This window comes from Asterias amurensis, chromosome 4, assembly GCF_032118995.1.
Source record: "Asterias amurensis chromosome 4, ASM3211899v1".
NCBI lineage: Eukaryota > Metazoa > Echinodermata > Asteroidea > Forcipulatida > Asteriidae > Asterias > Asterias amurensis.
Window position 1 is genome coordinate 8,421,233 of NC_092651.1, and position 18,468 is coordinate 8,439,700.

Below are 18,468 nucleotides of genomic sequence, written 5' to 3' on the forward strand. Positions count from 1 at the left end.
ACAAATTCCCTTATGTGTGTTGGGATGTTGTCGTCATTCTTCTTGAACCCGGTGATGTTTTCTTGGCACTCATCGTTGTTTGTCTTTCAATCTAGAAACTTATTGATATTGTGTTGGGACTAAGTGTAATTGTTCTACAAGTTCCCTTATGTGTGTTGGGATGTTGTCGTCATTCTTCTTGAAACCGGTGATGATTTCTTGGCACTCATCGTTGTTTGTCTTTCAATCTAGACACTTATAGTTGTTGTGTTGGGACTAAGTGTAATTCTTCTTCAAGTTCCCTTATGTGTCTTGCAAAGTTGTCGTCATTCTTCTTGAACCCATTGATGTTTTCTTGCCACTGATCGTTGTTTGGCTGTCAATCTAGAAACTTATTGATGTTTTGTTGGGACTAGGTGTAATTCTTCTTGAAGTTTGCTTATGTGTCTTGGGATGTTGTCGTCATTCTTCTTGAACCCGGTGATGTTTTCTTGGCACTCATCGTTGTTTGTCTTTCAATCTAGAAACTTATAGTTGTTGTGTTGGGACTAAGTGTAATTCTCCTTCAAGTTGCCTTATGTATCTTGGGATGTTGTCGTCATTCTTCTTGAACCTGGTGATGTTTTCTTGGCACTGATTGTCTTTCAATGTAGAAACTTATACATGTTGTCTCCGGATTAAGTGTAATTGTCGTACAAGTTCCCTGATGTGATGATGTTGTCATACTTCTTGAACCCTTTGATGTTGTCTTGGCACTGATCGTCGCTTGCCTTTCAATGTAGAAACTTATAAATGTTGTGTTTGGGTTAAGTGTAATCCTCCTTCAAGTTCCCTTATGTATCTTGGGATGTTGTTGTCATTCTTTTTCAACCTGGTGATGTTTTCTTGGCACTGATCGTATTTTAACTAAGAGTGTTGGGATGTTGTCGTCATACAATGTAGAAAGTTATAGATGTTTTGTTGGGACTAAGTGAAATTCCCTTATATGTCGTGCGATGTTGTCGTCATTCTGCTTAAAACCTGTTGATGTTTTGTAGGCATTTATTGTGGTCCATATTTCAATTTAGAAACTTATGGATGTTTTGTTTGGAACAAGTGTAATCATCCGCCAAGTTCCCTTATGTGTCCGGCGATGTCGTAATGCCTTGGTGTATTATTAGCAAAGCGTTAGATAGTTTGCGTTTAACCAAGTAGAACGTTCCCGTGAATTTATGGCGTAGAGTAGGTATTGTATAACCCTAAACATAAAGCAACGCAATGTATAATATTGAAGTACTTGTACTGGAGATGTTATAGTGTAAGAATAATATAAGTATTGAAATGTAATGATGATGTAGTATGTAAACGAAAAGTGTTATAAATATAAAGCTGTATGAAATGTAAAGTGTGAAATTAAATAGTAAAAATAAAAGAATGAAAAAAAAAAAACAGAACTTGCAATGTTGTGATTTGTTGTGTTGGATATTTGTGGAAATAGGAATCATAAACGTTTAAAACGCGTAAGCACACGGCCTTTGGGAATGCCAACTGGCTAAAAAGCGACGGTACACTATCCACTGCCATCGGGAACAGGAATGCCAACTGTCTAAAAAGCGACGGTACACTATCCACGGCCATCGGGAACAGGAATGCCAACTGTCTAAAAAGCGACGGTACACTATCCACGGCCATCGGGAACAGGAATGCCAACTGTCTAAAAAGCGACGGTACACTATCCACGGCCATCGGGAACAGGAATGCAAACTGTCTAAAAAGCGACGGTACACTATGCACGGCCATCGGGAACAGGAATGCCAACTGTCTAAAAAGCGTAAGAACACCATCCTAGCCATACCCTCCCACCATCCTAGCCATCCCCTCCCACCATCCTAGCCATCCCCTGCCACCATCCTAGCCATCCCCTCCCACCATCCTAGCCATCCCCTCCCACCATCCTAGCCATCCCCTCCCAACATCCTGGCCATCCCCTCCCACCATCCTAGCCCGGGGGGATAGGGGGGCGGAGCCCCCCTGGGGCGGCGGGGCGGAGCCCCGCAGGATGCGCCCGAAGGGCGCGGCGATTTTTAGGTCTATTGTTCTCTGGAAAATTTTTTTTAGGGGGTTATTTCTATCTTTTTTTTTATTTTTCTTTAATTTTCATTTTTATTTTATTTTATTTTATTTTATTTTATGTATGTATATATATAATATATTATTAAATTAAAATTAAATTTTTTAATTAATTTAAAAAGAATTAAGTTTGTTGAATTAGAAGATTATTAAGTTAAGACTCATGAAATAATACGCTTGGTGATGAGAGGAAAATAGTTTAATGTTTAATGTATAACAATATATCAAACACTGTACAACAATTTTGTTAACAAAATTTAAAGTAAAAATTTCAAAGTTAAAGAGAATTTTATACAAGTTACAGAAGTAAATTGATCAACAGTTTTAAATGCAAATATAAAGACAGATTTTCTAGCAAAGATTGACGCAATTGTTCAGCCAAGTTGTACGCTAGTGCAAGTAAAGCTTGACGCAATTTTTAGCTTGGATGCAATTGTTAGCAAAGTCAAACACAATTTCAAGGCAAATTTTCAGCAAAGTTAGACGCCATATTGAGCAAAGATTCTGCAATTTTCAGCAAAGTTTAACGCTAAGTTCTGCACAATTTTGAGCAAAGTTTGAAGATTTTTAAAGCATAGTTCGACGCAAAAATTGAAGCATAGTTCGACGCAATTTTGAGCAAAGTCAAATACCATTTCAAGCAAAAATTTTAGCAAAGTTCAAAAATTTTTATAGCAAACTTGGACGCCATTTTGAGCAAAGTTTTCCAAAATTTTTAGCAAAGTTCAAAATTTTCTAAAACAAACTTGGACGCCATTTTTAGCAAAGTTTAACGCTAAGTTCTGCACAATTTTGAGCAAAGTTTGAAGATTTTTAAAGCAAAGTCAGACACCATTTAAAGCAAAGTTCGACGCAATTTTGAGCAGTGAGCAAAGTTTGAACAATTTTAAAGCAAAGCTGGATGCCATTTTGAGCAAAGTTTTAAAGAAAGTTCCGCACATTTTTTAGCAAGGTAAAAAAAAGTTGAGCAAACTTGGACGCCATTTTGAGCAAAGTTTTACACAATTTTTAGCAAAGTCGGACACAATTTCAACCAAAGTTCGACGCAAAGTTATGCACAATTTTTAGCAAAGCTTGATAAAATTTCAAGCAATTTTTCAAACAATTTTTGGCAAAGTTGGATGCAGTTTCGGGCAAAGTTTCTAGCAAAGTTTGACACAATTTGTAGCAAATTTTTCAAAGCAAAGTTGAATGCCATTTTGAGCAAAGTTTGAAGCATAGTTCTGCATAATTTTTAGCAAAACTTGAACAATTTTTATGCAAATTTAGTTGCCATTTTGAGCAAAGGGTTCTACAATTTTAAGCAAACTCGGACATCTCAAAAGCAAATTTTGTCGCAAAGTTTGATACAATTTCAAAGTTTGCAATTTTTTGTAAAACAAAGTTTGATGCAATTTTTAGCAAAGTTGAAACAAATTCAAGCAAAGTTAGGGCAGTCTGGTTGAAATTTTTACCAACATAAGTAAATGTTACATTTAACGAAATCTTGATCTTGTTTTTTCCATCTCTTCTGCAACCAGGGCCCAATTTCATAGAGCTGCTTAAGCAAAAAATTTGCTTAAGCACGAAAATAGCTTGCTTATTTTACACATGTTACTGGCAAAAATGTCATGCCATGTACATTGCTCGTGACTAATATTTAGATGTTGTTTACTTAGCATAACAATTGAGTGGAGTCTTAGCCGCTAATCTGATTTTACAAAGCAAAGATTTTTTTGCTTAAGCAGCTCTATGAAATTGGGCCCAGATCTTCATGGCTTGACTGGAGGAGGGGGTCGACTCAAACACTGAACTTGCAAATCTGTGTAATAAAATGAGAAAGAATTAGAAACAAAGCAATCAATCCTTATTAAAGCAACTTATAATATAGTGCAACAGAATTTTAAGCAGTTTTAACTAAGACGCAGTTTAAGCAGAGTATTACAATAAGCAGCAAAGGTAAGGGCAGTTTCAGCCAAAAATTATTGTAATTTGTAGCAAATTTTCAAGTAGTTTAAGCAGAAAATAAATACATTTTGCAGTAAGAAGTAACAGCAATTTGGACAACCAAAAACAAATGCATTTTGCAGCAGTGTAAAGCAATTTCAACCAAAAGAAATAAATGCAATTTGCAGCAAAGTTTTTGACAATTTCAAACAAATATAAATGCAATTTGCGTCAAAGTTTAAAGCAATTTCATGCAATGTGCAGCATTCAATCAAATAGTAAAAATACAAGTTGCGACAAGTTTCCAGCAATTCCAACCAAACATGAATGCAATTTGCAGCAAAGTTTAAGAAGTTTCAACCACATATAAACGCAATGTGCAGCAAAGTTTAAGCAATTTCAACCAAATATAAATGCAATTGGCAGCCAAGTTTAAGCAATTTCAACCAAATATAAATGCAATTGGCAGCCATGTTTAGAGCAATTCCAATCAAATAAACATGCAATTTGGGCTGTAATATAAGTAGATAATATACGTACAATGTTCTTGGGGGTATCGGTTGGCTGTATGTGTCAGAGAACCCCAGGCAGACATCACATCGATGACATGTTACAGCACAGCCATCGTGGGGCCATCAAGCTGAAATTGAACCAGAACATACATGGTGAATGTCATTTCAAACGAATACATTGGTTGGAAAATATTGTACAGTAAAATGCAGGCATGAATAGAGAAACTTGTACATTGGATGATGTAGAAAAATACATAGTAAATGTCATTGCAAGTAACATGTTATAAATGCAGGCGATTTCAACTAAACATTTATGGAATTTTCAGTAAAGTTAAAGCTATTTCAATCAAGTATAAATGCATTTTGCTAAGTAATGTAGAAAGAAATGTACGTACAATGTTGTAGTAGGCTGCATGCATCAGAGAACCCAAGGTAGACATCAAACCACATCTTATCGCTTAGACAGGCCATCAAACTGAAATGAAACCAGAACATACATGATTTGTCATTGCAAACATTTGTTTGAGAAATGCTAAACAAGAAATGCTAAATTTAAAGTAATTTGTAGCGAAGCTAAAGCACTTTCAACCAAGTATACATGCAGTGAGTAGCAAAGTTAAGGCAATTTCATTCAAACCTTACTGCAATTTGTCGCAAATTTTAAAGCAACTTCAACCAAATGTATGAGGAATTTGTCACAAAGTTAAATCAATTTCAACCAAACATTAATGCATTGTACGTACAATGTTCCTGCAGGTTGTGATAGGCTGCATGCATCAGAGAACCCCAGGTTCAAATAACATCTTACAACTCGGACATCCTCTGGCCGTCAAACTGAAATTAAACCAGAAAATACATGATATGTCATTGCAAATAAACCACAAGTAATGCAAAGTTTGAAGTAATTTGCAGCAGGGTGAAAGCAATTTAAAAACAAAAAAATTTGCAGAAAGCTAAGGTAATTTCAACCAAACATTAATGCAACTTGTCGCAAAGTTTAAAGCAATTTTAATCAAATATAAATGCAATTTTCCGCAAACTTTAAAGCAATTTCAATCAAACATTAATGCAATTTTCCACTAAGTTTAAAGCAATTTCAACCAAATATAAATGCAATTTGCACAATATGCTTAGCCAATTTCAACTTAACATTAATGCATTGTGTGGCAAAATTAAAGCAATTTCAATCAAATATAAATGCAATAGAAATGTAGAAAGAAATGTACGTACAATATTGTAGCAGGTTCCGATAGGCTGCATGCATCAGAGAAACCCCAGGCAGACATCAAATTACATCTTACACCTCGGGAAAACTTGGGCATCAAGCTTCAATTAAACCAGAAAATACATGGTGAATGTAATGTCATTACAAGTTATGTGTTATATGTAAATATATGCTATTTCAATCAATGTGTAACAATTTGCAGCAAATGTTAAAGATGTAATAACAGAAAGCAAAGTTTCATTAATTTAAACCAAATATAAATGCAATGTGTAGCAAAGCAATTTTAACCAAATTTAAACGCAATGTGTTGCAAAGTTAAGGCAATTTCAAACATTCAATTTGCAGCAAAATAAAGCAATTCCGAACAAATATAAATGCAATGTGTAGCAAAGCAATTTCAAACATTTATATGCAATGTGTAGCAAAGTTAAAGCAATTTCAAACATGCAATTTGCAGCAAAATAAAGCAATTCCGAACAAATATAAAAGCAATGTGTAGCAAAGCAATTTCAACTAAACATAAATGCAATGTCATAGCGAAGCAATTTCAACCAAATTTAAATGCAATGTGTTGCAAAGTTAAGGCAATTTCAAACATGCAATTTGCAGCAAAATAAAGCGATTCTGATCAAATATATAAATGCAATGGGTAGCAAAGTTGAGGCAATTTTAACCAAAATATAAAGGCAATGTGTAAAAAAGCAAAGCAATTCTAACCAAACAAACGCAATGAGTAGCAAAGTTAAAGCAATTTGAATCGTGCAACTTGCATTAAAATAAAGCAATTTCAACAAATATAAATGCAATGTGTGGCACAGTCAAGGCAGTTTCAATCATGCAATTTGCAGAAAAATAAAGCAATTCCAACCAAATATAAATGCAATGTATAGCAAAGTTAAAGCAATTTGAATCGTGCAACTAGCATCAAAATAAAGCAATTTCAACAAATATAAATGCAATGTGTAGCAAAGTTTAAAGCAATTCCAACCAAATATAAACGCAGTGTGAAGCAAAGTCAAGTCAATTTATGCAACTAAATATAAATGCAATTGACAAAAAAGCAAAAGCAAATTCAACCAACTATAAATGCAATGTCCAATTTGAACTAAATATAAATGCAATCGGCAACAATGTTAAAGAAAATTCAAGCAAGATAAAATAGAATTAACACGAGAGGAGATACACTTACACGTTATAGCTTGGGGTTGAATGGTACAGACTTTGTCATCCAAATACCCAAAGGTTGACATCAACATCGGGCTACCATGAGCCCATCAGGATCAGCTCCACCAGCAACCAGCAACAAAACAGGAATGAAGGCTGCCAGTCGCAAGACCAGGTTTTATACCCCTCAGCTCACGGTCCAAAGCCCTCATCAACAAAAGCAAACCAATTCAGAAAGTGGTTTAGCCAATCAGAAGTTGTGTCTAGACACCCCGATATCTGTAACACAACAATGAATCAGTTAACTTCTCTACAATCCAGTCTATTTTGGGAGCTACTTCAATAGGAGTAAAGTCGTTAACTGTCACCCGAGCGCCAGCCCTATTCAACACATAATTCTTCTCCCAGCGCTAAACGCAGATAGCTGATTTAAATGACTAAGAACTTTGTCACATGGTGTTGCTGAATTATTCACTAGCATCCTTAAGCTGTTGTTGTTCAAACTGACTGGTTAGAATTGGTAAGACGTTGAACCAATAAGCGGACACTCCATGAATTATTTCGCGGATTTTTTTAAGTTCGTGAATAAATTAAAGTTCTCAAGGAGGGGAGTGCGTGCGCGAGCCTCGCTGGTTTATATTGTAACAAATTAAACATGTACCCTTGAGTTATGCGAGTAAATCAAATTCTCAACTTAAATACCCTAAATTGTGATCAATGAAGCATAACGAACTTATGGTGAAACAATACGCTCCTCCCCGCAGCGGGCGCTATTTTTGTAAACAATCTAAGACGAAAAATGTGCCTCCATGCGTTTGGCAGGCAATGTATTTTTGTTTCCGCTGAAGCAAGGGTTCAGCCAATAGCTGCAGTGGACGGATTGCTATTTCGCCGGGGCGCCGATTGCTATTTCGCCTGGGCTGATAATTTTGTTCGCTTGGGCTGAATATTATTTCGCCTGGGCCGATTATTATTTCGCTTGGGCTGATTATTATTTCGCTTAGGCTGATTATTATTATTTTGCTTAGGCTTATTATATTATTTCGCTTAGGCTGATTATTATTTCGCCTGGGCTGATTATTAATTCGCTTGGGCTGCTTATTATATTATTTCGCCTAGGCTGATTATTATTTTGCGTGCGGAGAATTATTTCATTATTCGCGGGGGCAGATTGCTATTTCGCCGGCGGGAAAATTATTTTGCCCGTGCGTTACTATTTCGGCTGGGCGGAATGATGTTTCGCCTGGGCAGATTTTTATTTCGCCAGGACAGATTATTATTTTTCTTGCGGATTATTATTTCGCCCGGGCAAATAAATATTTCGCGTGGTGATGATTGCTACTCGTTACAGACCCGAGACAGTATGCACGGCATCGTGTGCATTCGTTCTTGTTAAAATAAAATGAACCGGCGGCAGTTTTTGATTAAGTTTTATTTCCAGCTTGGGTTTGTTTTTAGTCGGAAAGAGATCATTATGCCTAGCTTTGAGACATGGAATAGTAATCAGTGAAAGACATCTTCGCTGGCTTTGAAACAAGTGTTGCTTTATTACAGAAGGGTGGGGGACAAACTACGTATTAAACTGTTGTGATGCTTTATGTTGGGATTATTTTTATTTATTTTTTTTCCCCACAACATCGATTCATGAGAGGCAATCCTTACAAAAAACTCATCGGGAAAATGTTTGAGGGTGGCAATTTTTGTTGTACAGAAAATAAAATTGCGGCGGGCAAGCCAACCAGCCGCTAGACTGGTCCCCGCGCGAGCCTGGAAGTGTGACGTCAGATGTTCAGCCACAAAAGTCACAAGTTCTAATCAAAGGACTTGCCGCCGCCCATGTTGTAAGTATGTTATACATCTAATGTTTTACATTGTATCAACTTGCGCCAAGGATTACGAATTCGTACTTGGCTGGGTTTGTTTACAAAAATAGCGCCCGCTGGCTGCGAGTGAGAACCTCATGCAACGATCCCAAACAGAAACTTTGGATATACTCTTTGGATATAAACAGAGCATTTTTAATAATACAAATAATTGATATTTATAATGCGCTAGTGTGGTGTAACAAAGCAATTAAGCTATGTACATTAATCTACAATAGTAATTATATTGTCACTAGATAGAAGGACAATCTAAAACAACTTTTAAGAGTTCCAAAATGTACTTGATCGACTGAAACTATGATATTTATATGATGCTAAATTTAGCCTGGAGAAGGAGGTGCAACACTGGCTTTCACATATTAAAGTATTTCTGTGGATGAAAGTGTAGATAATTTTCACATAATTATTAACTGAAGATTCGTTACAAACTAAAGAGATTGTTCAACTTGAAAATAACTGTCTTTCCAAATTGAAAAACAACATGATGGGCAAAACACATCTGAAAACGTTTTATAACTACTTCAATTTTTCAACAATTTCCAAGTGAATTTGTTTTAGTTTATTAAAAAACAGTTGTAAACTGATTGTACTTTGTACTTGATGTTGCACGCACTATAAAGCTTTAAATATATAAATAGTTAGAAAGGTAACCCAGCGTTGTCTCACCGAGTACAAAGTTTTGGAGAAAATTGGTTTAAGTGAGAGAATAATACTCTAAAGTGTAGTTTCTTGACTTCAACGTAGGCCTACTCGACTTCGGCATGTACATTCTCCTCAACATAATCCAGATGATTATCAAGCACATGTTTATGTTTTAAATTGGGTGTTCCCAAAGTACACATTGGGGTTTAAATTGTACTCATCAAATATTTGTTATAAACTTCAAGGATTTGATTTGTGTTTTTGTAGAACACAAAACACAATATTCACAGATTTACATTAAACTTACACGGTTTGAAGATAATGGTAGAACGCTTCCCTTCAAATATAACTTGCTGTAGTTTTTGAGATCTGAGTAAAACAATTGCACAAAAATAATGTTTGTCTCAGGAGAAAAAAACAATTTTAGCATTTACAACAAATTTACGCAACTCATCTGCAAACATTGCTCTGCAATTTTCTCTTTTTTTTTCTTCTCAAAATTTGACAACTAATGAAGCTGAAACTTCTGCAGGTAACTTATATTACATACATCTTCATTCACAGTGAGTAGGGGTTCATGTCATGGCTAAAAACATTGATCTACCAAAGATATCAAAACCCAAAACAAGAAACGCAGTGCTTAGACCACCAAATCAAAGAAGTGCAGATGGGCAGGCCACCTAGCAAGGAGGCATGACAACAGGTGGGCATGCAAAACAACCAACTGACTCCAAGAAACTGGACAAGAAAAAGAGGGCAAACGAACAAAAGATGGAGAGACGAACTAAGTATACAGGGGCACTGCTTGGCAACAGAGAGCGCAGGATAGTGTGAGATGGAGAATTGATGAAGAGGCTTTCCTCCTGCAGTGGAGTGAAATAGGCTAAACCAGTGAGGAATTGACGTTTCTTGTAAAAATACCAGGAAAGTTTTTAAAGTTTTCTAAGCAAATATACACTGTTTTACTTAAAACTTTCATACTGACTTTGCCCTAACACAAACCTCTAACGCTTGTTTCAAGGAAACTTCACCAAAAACTCTAACGCTTGTTTCAAGGAAACTTCACCGAAGTCACAAGGGGGTAAGCCTTGCATTTGACCCCTCTACTCAACACTACTGAACAAATACTGACTTCATCCTAACACAAACCTCAAATGCTTGTTTCAAGGAGAACTCATCAAAATCACAAGAGGGTAAGCCTTGCATTTGACCCCTTTACTCAACGATACTAATTAAATATTGACTTTAATCAAACACAAATCTCAAATGCAAAGAGAATTCATCAAAATCACAAGATAGTAAGCCTTGCATTTGACTCCTCTACTCAAAGCTACTGAATAAATACTGATTTTATCCTAACACAAACCTCAAATGCTTGTTTTAAGGAGAATTCAGCCAAAATCACAAGAGGGTAAGCCTTGCATTTGACCCCTCTACTCAACGCTACTGAATAAATACTGACTTTATCCTAACACAAACCTCAAATGCTTGTTTGAAGGAGAATTCAGCCAAACATCGTAAGCCTTGAGCTGACTTGGGTATTATTTGGCTTGGGTAGGGGTTGACTTGGGTATGAGTTGACTTGGGTATGAGTTGACTTGGGTATGACTTGGGTATGAGTTGACTTGGGTATGAGTTGACTTGGGTATGAGTTAACTTGGGTATGAGTTGACTTGGGTAAGAGTTGACTTGGGTAGGAGTTGATTTGGGTAGGAGTTGACTTGGTTATGAGTTGACTTGGGTATGAATTGACTTGGGTATGAGTTGACTTGGGTATTAGTTGACTTGGGTAAGACTTGGGTATGAGTTGACTTGGGTATGAGTTAACTTGGGTATGAGTTGACTTGGGTATGAGTTGACTTTGGTATGAGTTGACCTGGGTATTAGTTGACTTGGGTATGACTTGGGTATGAGTTGACTTGGGTATGAGTTAACTTGGGTATGAGTTGACTTGGGTATGAGTTGACTTTGGTATGAGTTGACCTGGGTATGAGTTGACTTGGGTATGAGTTGACTTGGGTATGAGTTGACTTGGGTAAAAGTTGACTTGGGTATGAGTTGACTTGGGTAAGAGTTGACTTGGGTAGGAGTTGATTTGGGTAGGAGTTGACTTGGTTATGAGTTGACTTGGGTATGACTTGGGTATGAGTTGACTTGGGTATAAGTTGACTTGGGTATGAGTTAACTTGGGTATGAGTTGACTTGGGTAAGAGTTGACTTGGGTAGGAGTTGATTTGGGTAGGAGTTGACTTGGTTATGAGTTGACTTGGGTATGAATTGACATGGGTATGAGTTGACTTGGGTATTAGTTGACTTGGGTATGACTTGGGTATGAGTTGACTTGGGTATGAGTTGACTTGGGTATGAGTTGACTTGGGTAAAAGTTGACTTGGGTATGAGTTGACTTGGGTAAGAGTTGACTTGGGTAGGAGTTGATTTGGGTAGGAGTTGACTTGGTTATGAGTTGTCTTGGGTATGACTTGGGTATGAGTTGACTTGGGTATGAGTTGACTTGGGTATGAGTTAACTTGGGTATGAGTTGACTTGGGTAAGAGTTGACTTGGGTTTGAGGTGACTTTGGTAGGAGTTGACTTTGGTAGGAGTTGACTTGGGTATTGAGTTGACTTGGGTAGGAGTTGACTTGGGTATCAGTTGACTTGGGTATGACTTGATTATGAGTTGACTTGGGTAAGTTGACTTGGATATGAGTTGACTCGGGTATGAGTTGACTTGGGTATGAGTTGACCTGGGTATGAGTTGACTTGGGTATGAGTTGACTTGGGTATCAGTTGACTTGGGTATCAGTTGACTTGGGTATGACTTGGTTATGAGTTGACTTGGGTACGTTGACTTGGGTATGAGTTAACTGGGTAGGAGTTAACTTGGGTATGAGTTGACTTGGGTATGAGTTGACTTGGGTATGAGTTGACTTGGGTATGAGTTGACTTGGGTATCCATTGACTTGGGTATGAGTTGACCTGGGTATGAGTTGACTTGGGTATCCGTTAACTTGGGTTTGACTTGGGCATGGGCTGACTTGGGTATGAGTTGACTTGGGCATGAGTTGACTTGGGTATGAGTTGACTTGGGTATGCGTTTACTTGGGTATCAGTTTGCAGAGAAGCAAACTCTTCGTCAAAAACAAATTTTGATGCCGTCACACAGACTTTCTCCTGCATTTTGATAAAGATGGACATATGTAAAAGTTAATAGACAACTTTTCATGAGGGTGTTTGGGTGCAGTTTCAGATGTTACAAGCAAGGCAGTTGCAAGCAGTTTGAGAAATCAAGTTTTAATGATAAAACGAAGAAGACCACATACCTTGCTAAAGTGCTTGTGTTTTTTTGTTCTAGATGTTCTATCCTTTGAGGAGGTGCAATCAAGGTCTATTTAATTAGTTGCTTGCAGAGTCCACTGGTTTACCAAGCAGTTACAAGTCCATGGTTCAAATTATTTGAAGCTGTCTCATCTGCAAAAATATTAAAACAACATTCATAAATACCTCAGACAGTTTCGCTATTCCTATTGGTGGAGAGCGCGTCACAAAGGTGTGTATAAACCTTTGTTTATGACCAGTAAAAAGTGTTGTTAAAATTATTAAGAACCAGGCCTCGTTGGGATTAAACCACTAGTTGAAAACCTCTTCACCACACGTTGATTCCCTTGTGTACAATTAGAATGGTGATTTGGTTTTTGGTACATCCAAGGTATGAAGATGTTATATTTAGAAACCTCAGACATGTGAAATCAGAATGTTTGAATTGGAAATCATTTTTACCTGCAGAAACTTTACCCTTACACAAACCTTCAATGCTTGTTTCAAGAAGAATTCAGCAAAATCACAAGGGGGTAAACCTTGCATTTGATCCCTTTACTCAACGCTACTGAATAAATACTGACTTTATCCTAACACAAACCTCAAACGCTTGTTTCAAGGAGAATTCATCAAAATCACAAGGAGGTAAGCCTTGCATTTGACCCCTCTACTCTACGCTACTGAACAAATACTGAATTTATCCTAACATAAACTTCAAATCCTTGTTACAAAAGTAAGAAAAAAATTGTGCCATCACACAGACTTTCTCCTGCATTTCAAAGAAAGTTGGACTGACCAGGGCTTAGTTTCATGGCTCTGCATACCGCCGAATTCTGCGCTTCAATCACCATTTTCCGCTTATGCAAATGCCAAATTTCTGCGACGCCAATGAAGCGTAGAATTTCTAGTAACATGGAGGAGTACGCATGAGCACAAGCAACAATTCCCCAATAACCAGTGAAATACATTTAAAGTAAGCACAGAATTCACTGCTTCTGCAAGCACTGATTCCTTGCCAACAATAAGCAGAGCCATTAAATTGGGCCCGGGCTTATTTTGTATGTAACAAGCAAGGCAGTTGCAGGTGGTTTGAGAACTAAGCTTTTGTAAATAAGAAGAAGATGACAACATACCTTGCTAAGTTTTTTTATATAGATGTTTTATGCTTAAGTAGCTACAATCAATGTCTGTTTAAATGATTGCAAAGTCAACTGGTTCATCAAGCAGTTACTGGTCGATGGTTCAAACTATTTTAACCTGCCTCATCTGCAACAAATTGAAACAACACTTATTGTATGATCTGAGGATATATAACAAACAAAAATCAGATTGCTTGAATTTGAAACAAGTTTTTAACTTGCAAAAACTTTCTCCAGACTTTGGAGAGTGCAAGCTCTACATCAATAAGAACAAAATTGTGCCGTCATACAGACCTTCTCCTTAATTTGGAGAGACATAAATTCTAAATCAAAAAGAATAATCTGTGCCGTCATACAGACTTTCTCCTGAGTTTTGAGAGACACAAACTCTACATCAATATGAAAAGTTTGTGTCATCATACAGACTTTCTCCTGCATTTAGAAGAAAGTTGGACTGACCAACCTTATATTGTGTTCCCATGTGTAAAAGTTAAGATACAACTTGTCACACTTTGAGGGTAAGTTGCAAGCTGTTTTAGAGCTAAACTTTTGTTGAAAAAAAGGAAAGATGCCACATACCTTGCTAAGTTGCTTGTTTTATAGATGTTCTGTCCTTAAGTAGATACAATCAATGTCTGGTTAATTAGATGCTTGTAGACTCCACTGGTTTTACCAAACAGTTACAGGTTGAAGGTTGAAACTATACATCTGCAATAAATCAAAACATCATTTACAATTAACTTGGTGCTTTTTTTTATTATAAAGTTACTGTATGAAGACACATGATCCAAGATTGCTAGAATTGGAAAAAAGTTTAACTTGCAAAAAACTTTCTCTTGAGCTCAGAGAGACTTAAACTCAACATCAATAAAACAAATATGTGTCGTCATAAAGACTTTCTCATGAGTTTTAAGAGATGCAAACTCTTTAAAGAAAAATCTGTGTCGTCATAAAGACTTTCTCATGAGTTTGGAGAGATGCAAACTCTTTAAATAAAAATCTGTGCCGTCATAAAGACTTTCTCCTGAGTTTGCAAACTTGTTCCCAATGTTCACATTTCTACACATATTCAACATTTTAAAATGTTGGTTTTTACTTACCTCATACAAGGAGAGATTGATGCAATCCCAAACATCTTCTGATGAATTAGGTTCTCCTCCATGATGGGTACTACTCTTCATTCAGTCAATAATCTGCAAACAAAATAGGAAACACTGTCGCTAAACTTTCATCAGTTTATAGAGAGTCAAAGTGTTAATTCATGAAAAAAATCTTTGCCGTCACACAGACTTTCTCCTGAGTTTGGAGAGATATGCAAACCTTTTAATTTATAAGAAAAATCTGTGCCGTCATACAGACTTTCTCCTGAGTTTGGAGAGATGCAAACTCTTTAAAGAAAAATCTGTGCCGTCATACAGACTTTGTTCTGAGTTTGGAGAGATACAAACCTCTTAATTTATAAGAAAAATCCGTGCCGTCACACAGACTTTCTACTGAGTTTTGAGAGATGCAAACTCTTTAAAGAAAAATCTGTGCCATCACACAGACTTTCTACTGAGTTTTGAGAGATGCAAACTCTACATCAATTATCAACATCTGTGCCATCATACAAATTTTCTGCTGAATTTCAAGAGACACTAACTCTACATCAACAAGAAATATCTATGCGGTCAAACTGACTTTCCTCCGAGTTTTATTTGGAGGGATGCAAACTCTACATTACAAGAAAAAATTGTTGCAACCTAGACACTTTCTCCTGAGTTTGGAAAGACGCAAACTCTTCATAAATAAAAAAAATCTGTGCCGTCATAGAGACTTTCTCCTGAGTTTGGAGAGATGCAAACTCTACATCAATAAAAAAAATCTGTGCCGTCCGCATACAGACGTTCTCCTGAGTAAGGAGAAACGAAAACTCTACATCAATAAGAAAAATCTGTGCCGTCATACAGACTTACTCAGGAGTTTGGAGGGACGCAAACTCTACACCAGTAAGAAAAATCTGTGCCGTCATGCAGACTTACTCAGGAGTTAGTTTCTAAAGTTATCCCCACTTGTGTAAAGAGACTTTCTTATTGGGTTCTTCATCAAATCATGTATACAACTTGGTCCACCCTCCTCATGCTTTTTAAATGTTGTGCCACGTGACAAAAAACACAAAATTGGCAAACAAATGGATCCAACGACAATCCCATTTCCCCCTGGTGTTTCTGATCAGCGGAGTGTGGGTTCGAATCCTGGTGGTGAAGCTTGGGTACTTGAGCAAAAACACTTAACCATGAGCTCTCCCCACACAGGGGTAAATGGCACCTGCGAGGGCAGAGATGGTTCTTGTGATTGATAGCTTAGTACGCAACATATTTGGCAGTAGGGGCTGTATACTCCCAAGGGAGCTTAAGGAATGATTTAAGGCCCGGTAACCAAGGGTAAGTGCTTTGAGACGTCATTCGATGTATAAGGCACTATATTCAAACCGACTATTATTATTAGTAAAAAAGAAGACAACTATCAACTCACCAGTATTAGTTTTGCCATGTTTCTGGCCACAAAACTGTCCACCCGAATGTACAAGAAACGCCTAAACAGAAATCGATTGAAACGGGAGGTCTTTGTCATCCATTTTCTTGTAGTAAAATGGCGACCAATTGGTGCCCGACACCCAGTTGCCTTTCAGTGTATCAGGCCACACTCTGATGTACTGTCTTCACCGCGACGTGAGGATGTCGCTTTAGCAGTGGCTATATATGAATTAGTAAATAACAAAGTATTGTTTTATTTCAAGTTTTGAGGTGGGGAGGAGTTACAACTGTTAAGGGGTCTATGACAAATTTGGTGGTTTAACCTCCTTTATGTCGAAACGATTATTTTTTAATGATTTATTTAATTAAAAGTCACGGAGCAGGGCTTCACACAAGATGATGGGTTTGGGGCGCTTTTGAAGATCAAGTTATTATGCCGCACATTGTTGATTTTGTATGATCTTAATAAGAAAACAGACAAGTTTGTTGAGATGTTGAGCAGGAGACCTACAAGATCGGTAACCTATAATGAGATTCAATCCGATAACAAGCGTTTCAATTTACCATAAAACTTTACAAATTCACTTTTTTAAACCTCAAAGAACAATACTAACAATGCAGTTTGTGAAAGTGCAAACAAACTTCTCTATAACTATAGCCAGAAACTTTTTAAAATAATTTTGTTCAATGCAATTGAAATTTAGCCTCTTCAGCAGGACAGGAAAATACCACATTGTTCAAAATGTTGACAAAATTTGTAAACGAAAATCCTTTTCAAGCCTATATAATTCTTTAGAAAACAAAATGCTCAACTCACCACTGTACTTCTTTGACTAGTTTAACCTAATAATAATAATAATTGTGGCTTCTTATATAGCACAGATGCCCGTCACTCAGTGACGCTCCTGGCGCTGTAACATACAGTATTTCCTGCCAGATGTGGGACTACGTTTGAATTATGAAACCTAATTTTGATAGCACCATGTAATGCTTTACAAGGTGCTGTGGTGCAATTTGCTACCTAGGTCACTGTGGCTGAAATCTCAAATTTGATAGAGAAAAAACTTCAAACTTGTAAAATTTGTACATTATTGTTATCGCATACCAACCATCGCCCTCCTCTTTGGCTACATGAATGATCAAATTATTATACTGTAGTTCTGTCTCAAGGGATGAAACTTCTTTGAAGGGGATGAAGGGAAAGTCCACTCCAAAGAAATAAATGCATAAAGAAAAGAAAAAGGGGAGGGGTTGATTAGTCATTAAATATGCATGATATATTTCCCAAAAGGGTAGAGTTGGAATGGATTTTCATAAGGGGGGGGGGAGGAGGAAGGGCGCGTGGATTTTCGCTTTGGAGCGGGAGGCATGGATTTTCATAAGGGGGAAGGAGGAAGGGCGCATGGATTTTCGCTTGGGAGCGGGGCGCATGGATTTTCGCTTGGGAGCGGAAGAGGGGCGCATGGATTTTCATAAAGGGGGGAAGGAGGAAGGGCGCATGGATTTTCGCTTGGGAGCGGCGCGTAGATTTTCGCATGGGAGCGGCGCAAAGATTTTCGCTTGGAAGCAGGAGAGGGGCGCATAGATTGTCATAAGGGGGAAGGAAGAAGGGCGCAAGGATTTTCATAAGGGGGGGAAGGAGGAAGGGCGCATGGATTTTCGTTTGGGAGCGGGGCGCATGGATTTTCATAAGGGGGGGGGGAAGGAGGAAGGGGGCATGGATTTTTGCTTGGGAGCGGGAGGCATGGATTTTCATAAGGGGGAAGGAGGAAGGGCGCATGGATTTTCATAAGGGGGGGGGAAGGAGGAAGGGCGCATGGATTTTCGCTTTGGAGCGGGAGGCATGGATTTTCATAAGGGGGAAGGAGGAAGGGCGCATGGATTTTCGTTTGGGAGCGGGGCGCATGGATTTTCATAAGGGGGGGGGGAAGGAGGAAGGGGGCATGGACTTTCATAAGGAGGGAAGGGAGAAGGGCGCATGGATTTTCGCTTTGGAGCGGGAGGCATGGATTTTCATAAGGGGGAAGGAGGACGGGCGCATGGATTTTCGCTTGGG

The 18,468-nt window shown here is 37.8% G+C and overlaps 1 long non-coding RNA gene across 2 annotated transcripts; it reads right to left on the reverse strand.

Annotated features, from left to right (window-relative positions):
- Positions 1–2,225: 2,225 nt before the first annotated feature.
- LOC139936046 (uncharacterized) lies at positions 2,226–15,073 on the reverse strand. 2 transcript variants are annotated; one of them, XR_011785881.1, is made up of 11 exons: positions 14,997–15,070; positions 14,476–14,604; positions 13,891–14,023; positions 12,763–12,910; positions 9,748–9,809; positions 6,941–7,194; positions 5,757–5,852; positions 5,270–5,360; positions 4,922–5,001; positions 4,555–4,654; positions 2,226–3,889 (listed from the first exon to the last, which is right to left on the reverse strand). It is a non-coding gene; the product is annotated as an uncharacterized lncRNA (long non-coding RNA). The 2 variants fall into 2 exon arrangements; XR_011785882.1 differs by lacking the exons at positions 4,922–5,001; positions 5,270–5,360 and having other exon boundaries at positions 14,997–15,073.
- Between the last annotated feature and the right edge of the window lie 3,395 nt (positions 15,074–18,468).